We start from the raw sequence: 6,815 nt of genomic DNA on the forward strand, positions 1-6,815 counted from the left end.
GTGTGTGTGTGTGTGTGTGCGTGTGTGTTCCAAGTCACATCTCAGTCCAGACCCCCCCTAAGCTTTGGTAGGTGTCAGTAATAGCCGTCTACACCCTCCAGACATTACAATGACAAGCATGTGTCCCAATAACACGTAAAAGTGCTGTGACTGTAGAAAGAAAGAAAACAACAACCTTGTATCCTGTACTTCCCTCAACATCTTAGTTAACATTTGTGCCAATTAAGTGAACAGGTTTAGTGTCCGTGTGGTATATATTGTTCTGAACTCGTTCAGCACTGTCATGTTCACTTCACAGCAGGCTTCCTTCCCTCAAACACCTTTGCTGCACTATCACCACCTCCTGACACCGCTGGGTTCACCCTCAGAGCAGCCTGGCGTTGCAAAACCTAGCATGTGGAGGAGCCAAAGACAGCCCAGCATGATCAGCATTCTGTTTGTCCCACTTTATCCCTAATGAGCTGATTACAAAACATGCACAAACCTCACCCTGGCCCGGAGCCCGAATGGGAAGAAGAGATAGAAAAGAGAGGAGATGATGGCAGCAAGAGATCAGCTCACGGGGAAGAGGCTACGGAGCTGCTCGCTAAAGACAGCCACATGTCTGTGTAGCCAAACTCAACTCTTGACTTTCTCTTGTCTCCAGCTTCTATCCGAGCGGAGACTGTGGCTTGGCGCTCGATCAACACCATTCAGAATCAAATATCTCCCGCATCATATGGAATTCTAATAAAAGCGACACAGCCTCCCGCCCCCGAGCTGCCACACACAAACACTCCTCTCGGTGTGCTGGCTGTATTTTGTCACCTCTGCATCAGATTAGGGCCATTGTAAAAGCAGACAATGGCCATTATCTGCACCACCTCAATAAAACCTTCTTCTGGCTGTTGGTTTGAGGCGTTTGGAGAAGAAGCCGTATTATCAGTCTGTCTGATAATGGCCTTTTATCAGAATGGACAAGAAACAAAGCCGTTTTGACTTAAGGAACCAGATATTTGAACAAATCAATCCAATGTGATGTCATACAACTACAACCCGTCTGTGCTTTGGATTTAATGTTAGAATTAAAATGGCTGTGAAGGAGGAGGAGCATTCTGTAAGAACACAATGCTAGCAAGTCTTGTCGACTTCCATTGTCTGGAGTTTATCTTGTGTTGGGATAGTGAAGTCAGTCTCCCCACTCGCCCCTTCCACAGGAGGTGACCTGCTGTAACCTGGGGTGGGGTTGACCAGAAGCCACAAATGCTAATAACGTGTGAGAAATCAGCATGAGGAGTTGGTCCTGGGCCTGATGGAAAGCTCGCTGGACTGGACTGGGCTCATGATGACGCATTATGTCTCACAGCACTAAATCTCCCTTGCTGCAGATAATGAAGCTGGTTGCATGTGAGTTGCATGAGTTTCTTTATCTTTTACAGTTTAACAATTACAACACATGCGCCGTAGTAGGAAGTGAGTTGTTAGGAGTTGCTGGAAATCACTCTTTCTCCTTTTCCCCTGCATTCCTGCTGAAGATGAAGACAAGTGCCTGTAGTGATTGATGAGCCCAATCACACTGTAATGAGCTTGTTGGATGTTTTACCCTACAGCCCATAAAGGCCGCTCATTGAGCATACGCTCAGGACGCTTTCACTCTGCTGTATGTTTGAGCAACACTACACTCCAGTGTGACCTCACTATCTGTGCTTGGGACTGGAGAGCCCACTCGTAGCTGCCCTGGTGTAAAGGAGGAGAAGTGGAAAGGGGGGGGGGGGGGGGGGGGGGGGGGGGTGAAATACGCAACCCACCCTTCACCCCCTCTTCAGGCCTGTGGAAGCAGCCTATGTGGGCCTATTAATCCTCACACACTCGAGTGAGAATGAACAGGATGCCTCGAGGGCATTGAAACAACAGAGTTTAAAACAAGGGAGGCTTGTCCCTTGTTATCTTCAGCAGCCAGAGCAGCCAGTGAAGGACCTCTCTTCCCCTGAATGTGAGACACGGAGCTGGCACTGCCTTTTACAGCTTCCTAATGGCTTTTACCTCTCATGTCTTCATGCATATGAGAATATTTCTGTCTGCAACACACACTCTGTGCTGTCCAGGTCTCATGGGGCACTGAACTCTAGGCCTCAGGGGCCGGTGGGCCCAATGCCTCAGAGGCCGGTGGGTCCAGGTCTCATGGGGTGCTGGACTCTAGGCCTCAGGGGCCATTGGGCTTCAGGCCTCAGGGGCCGGTGAGCTCCAGGCCTCAGAGGCCAGTGGGTCCAGGTCTCATGGGGCGCTGGACTCTAGGTCTAAGGGGCCGGTGGGCTCCCGGCCTCAGGGGCCGGTGGGCTCCAGGCCTCAGGGGCCGGTGGGTCCAGGTCTCATGGGGCGCTGGACTCTAGGCCTAAGGGGCCGGTGGGCTCCAGGCCTCAGGGGCCGGTGGGTCCAGGTTTCATGGGGTGCTGGACTCTAGGCCTCAGGGGCCGGTGGGCTCCAGGCCTCAGGGGCCGGTGGGTTCCAGGCCTCAGGGGGCGGTGGGCTTCCATGCCTCAGGGACCGGTGGGCTCCAGGTGGGCTCCAGGCCTTAGGGGCCAGTTGGCTCCAGGCCTCAGGGGCCGGTGGGCTCCATGCCTAAGGGGCCGATGGGCTCCATGCCTCAGGGGCCGGTGGGCTCCAGGTCTCCAGGTGGGCTCCAGGCCTTAGGGGCCAGTTGGCTCCATACCTCAGGGGCTGGTGGGCTTCAGGCCTCAGAGGCCAGTGGGTCCAGGTCTCAGGGGCCGGTGGGCTCCAGGCTTCACGGGCCGGTGGGTCCAGGTTTCATGGGGTGCTGGACTCTAGGCCTCAAGGGCCAATGGGCTCCAGGCCTCAGGGGCCAGTTGGCTCCAGGCCTCAGAGGCCAGTGGACTCCATGCCTTAGGGGCCAGTGAGCTCCAGGCCTCAGAGGCCAGTTGGCTTTAGGCCTCAGAGGCCGGTGGGCTCCATGCCTCAGGGGCCGGTGGGCTCCAGGTCTCCAGGTGGGCTCCATGCCTCCGTAGCCAGTTGGCTCCTGGCCTCAGAGGCCGGTGGGCTCCAGGTCTCCAGGTGGCCTCCAGGCCTTAGGGGCCAATTGGCTCCAGGCCTCAGAGGCCGGTGGGCTCCAGGTCTCCGAGGCCGGTGGGTCCAGGTCTCATGGGGCGCTGGACTCTAGACCTCAGGGGCCGGTGGGCTCCAGGTCTCAGAGGCTGGTGGGCTCCAGGCTTCAGGGGCCACTGGACTCTAGGCCTCAGGGGCTGATGGGCTCCAGGCCTCAAGGGCCAGTTGGCTCCAGGCCTCAGAGGCCAGTGGGCTCCATGCCTCAGGGGCCAGTGAGCTCCAGGCCTCAGAGGCCAGTTGGCTTTAGGCCTCAGAGGCCGGTGGGCTCCATGCCTCAGGGGCCGGTGGGCTCCAGGTCTCCAGGTGGGCTCCAGGCCTCAGTAGCCAGTTGGCTCCTGGCCTCAGAGGCCGGTGGGCTCCATGCCTCAGGGGCCGGTGGGCTCCAGGTCTCCAGGTTGGCTCCAGGCCTTAGGGGCCAGTTGGCTCCAGGCCTCAGAGGCCAGTGGGCTCCATGCCTCAGGGGCCGGTGGGCTCCAGGCCTCAGGGGCCGGTGGGCTCCAGGCCTCAAGGGCCGGTGGGCTCCAGGTCTCAGGGGCCGGTGGGCTCCAGGTCTCCAGGTGGCCTCCAGGCCTTAGGGGCCAGTTGGCTCCAGGCCTCAGAGGCCGGTGGACTCCATGCCTCAGGGGCCGATGGGCTCCATGCCACAGGGGCCAGTGGGATCCAGGTCAGGAACTGTTGTTTCTTCAGGTGAAATTTTCACATTTTCTCAAAGTACACATTTTCATTGTATTTATTAAAATCAAGAGTGATGAATAAGAAGATTTATGAACATTTTTGATAGTTGTTACAGGCTGAAGAGATGAGCTAGGTATTTAAGTTTTTAGCATGCAAATTATTTTTATTGCAACAGTTCTTACATCCCACTAGAATAACAGCAACAAACCTGCGACACTGCCTGCTTGGCCCCTAATTCAGCTTTCTTGTCTTTTTTTAGTTTACTGTGCTCTAAATGTAAACAAGCTCTGAGATGTTGAACTGTCCAGATGGATGGCATGGGTCTATCACCTAACACCCATCCTCCTGTAGAGGGAGGAGGCCCAATCATTATCTGAGAACTGGGGTCAGAAATATAAAGAGGCAAATATACAGGCAGGGTTCAGTTATGTAAGGTCTTCTCTCTTAAATATTTTACCAAAACCCGTTTCACGTTTAATAACCAAATTGAACCCCACCTAAAAATAAAATGTTTTGGAGATTCTGTTATAATATTATTGTAATATTGTTTGTAAGTTACTGCCTTCTGGGAAATGTATTTGAATGAGAGCCATGTTAAAGCCATCAGCCTAAGTGTGTGCTGCAGCAGGCTTGGCCTGGCCAAGGTTTACACATTGCTCAAGGGGGGAGGCAGCAGCTACCTTTCATCCCTCGCCACTAAATTCCAGGGCAAACAGTTTTTAGCCGAACCACACCTAGCGCCTGCCTGTACGGCGGCCATCATGAGGTGACAGGCTGCTGAACGGCTTCATTGGCACCGTGCAGTGCCTGAGCAGTGAAATGAGGGTCACAGTGGGATGAGTTGAGGTTGAAGGAGTTTACTCAGCAGGATTGTGGTGCAGGAGGTGGTGGTGGTGGTGGGGGGGGACTCCTCCCCCTTCTCCCCAGAGTCACTCAGACTTCACCCTCTCCTCCAACCCTCCTCTCTGTCGCTGTACGCTAGACTTCATCGGTATTTTCTTTCAAAAAACGCTAGACCCCCTCCTCCACCTCCTCCCATTTACCCTTCTCCTCCTTGGGCCGCATCCCTCCAACACATACCATCCACTCACCCCTTTTCCACTACTTGGTTCATTAGACTTCAGAAAATAGAGAAAAAATAAATAAATAAAGAGCCGGATCAATAATGTGGCACAGAGCCCATGTGTGAAAGCGGCCGCCGAGCACAGCACACGGGCTGGGGCTGTGCACATGAAAGTGACACGGCCACTATAGGTCCCTGAACACAGCGCGGAGCCCCCAAACTGGGGCTGAATGAGCTGAAAAGGCTCATCCATTCTTTACTCCTTTCACTCTGCATAGGCCCGAACTGTTGGAACTCTTCATTCCTCACAATGGGCAAATGCACTAAAACTTTTTTTTTTCTTTCACTTTTTTCTCATGCAAATCACCTCAGTCCTGACCGAGTCTGTCTCCATGTGAAGCGAGGAAACACACAAACCTGCATCAAAAACACCTCACACATCACCACAATTTCAACTTTCAGACAATTGTTATAATTCTTGAAATTTGCTCGCCTCACTTTTTTAATGAGTCACTTTCTAGGTCTGCGTCTTGTCTTCATGGTAAAAAAAAATCACACATCCATCGATTTCTAAATGTGACTTCCATAAACAAACAAACATTCTAATATGTGGGTCAAAACAACTAACACAAAAAGTGGGACCATGAGTTTGGAGATCATTAGTAGTGCCTATTAGATGGGGTAAAAGCCCAGAGCAAATATAGCTGCCTAAGGGCCCCACAAAGGCGTCAAGTGTTTGTTGACTGCTCAGCCTGCAGAACAAACAGCAAACTTTGAATCTTTCAACAATAAGTACACATCTCCCACAGGCCTGTCACAGGCAGTAACGTGTCCATATGGCCACTGCATCCTCACACATCTGAATGTGGGAATAGCTGCATTAGTCAAACATTGATTACTTTAAGTAGACAAAAAACAGAAAAAAATTAAACTGTGATTTTAAAGATTTAAAATAGATTTTTACATTTCAAAATAGGCTCGAGAACCAGCATCAGCCCCACTGTTTGGAGAAAGTGTGTGATCAACTATTAAAAGCTGCGCAGCGGCTTGGCGCCGAGCTTTCTGATCACATCTCTTCCCATATGGATCAAGTTGCAGGACAGAAATTTTTTGGATTCCTCTGTCAGATAAGTTCAAAGTGCAACTGAGATGTGAAGCTGCCCGCAAGTCTCATCTGCCGCTGACACACAGGGGGAAGAAACGGGAGAAATATTTCTGCAGTGTGGATACAAGACATAACAACTCCCATTCATACAACCGCCGTCCTACCTTGGCTCTGTCTGTCTTTTTTGTTCTTGGAAAAGTTGAGTGTGAAGTGGGATTCCTGTAAACTCGGCACTACGCTGGCAATCAACGCAAAACGCGCAAACAAGCCTCTCCGGACTTGAGACGAAACTTCCATCAACCGAGTTAGCAAAAGTTTGGAAGCGCACTAAGTTCGCATTAACACCTCTGTCCTGGAGCGCGATCACAGCGGAGCAGCACAAGTCGCGTCTAACTTTTGCTTAAATCCATCTCCGAGCGCTGCGCTCTCGCCTGCGGACTTTGCGCGCTCCTTCAGCAAACTAACTTAGGTCTGTGAACGCGTGTTCCTCTCTCGCTTCTGGCTCTGCGGGCTGGCTTCACTTCGTCAGTTGTTGCAGAGACATGCGGTGGTGTTGAGATCTTCAAGCTGCTGATCTGTTTTCAATCCGACCCCCCCCCCTCCCCCCGTTCGCCATCTCCTCCTTTCTCACTCCCCTCGCTCCCTGGTGAGTTGGGCCATTTGCTGCGCCATATGGGCCGGGCTAACTCAATCCAGCAGTTGTAGACAGGAAAAAGTTAGATACAGTTTCATTTATTGTTTGCTTCTTACCGGCTCTACAGTTAGAAACGTCTACCAGGTTAGAGTTTACAGGAGCAGTCAGATATAAACCAGTTACACGTGTGTTGTCGGAGGAATCGGCGCGTTTCTGAAGCTTTAATTGTATTTTCTTCT

General features: G+C 52.1%; 1 protein-coding gene across 2 annotated transcripts in view; it reads right to left on the reverse strand.

The window, feature by feature from the left end:
* The window catches only part of gli2a (GLI family zinc finger 2a), a 54,416-nt gene extending 47,889 nt beyond the window's left edge, over window positions 1–6,527 (reverse strand). Inside the window, exon 1 of one of the 2 annotated variants that reach the window (XM_029136754.3) lies at window positions 6,107–6,527. The gene's annotated coding sequence lies outside the window, so the exon portion shown is untranslated. The remainder of the gene's footprint in view (window positions 1–6,106) is intronic. The other variant, XM_055505043.1, reaches the window with a different exon arrangement.
* Window positions 6,528–6,815: the final 288 nt, after the last annotated feature.

Source organism: Betta splendens, chromosome 21, assembly GCF_900634795.4.
Source record: "Betta splendens chromosome 21, fBetSpl5.4, whole genome shotgun sequence".
Lineage (NCBI taxonomy): Eukaryota > Metazoa > Chordata > Actinopteri > Anabantiformes > Osphronemidae > Betta > Betta splendens.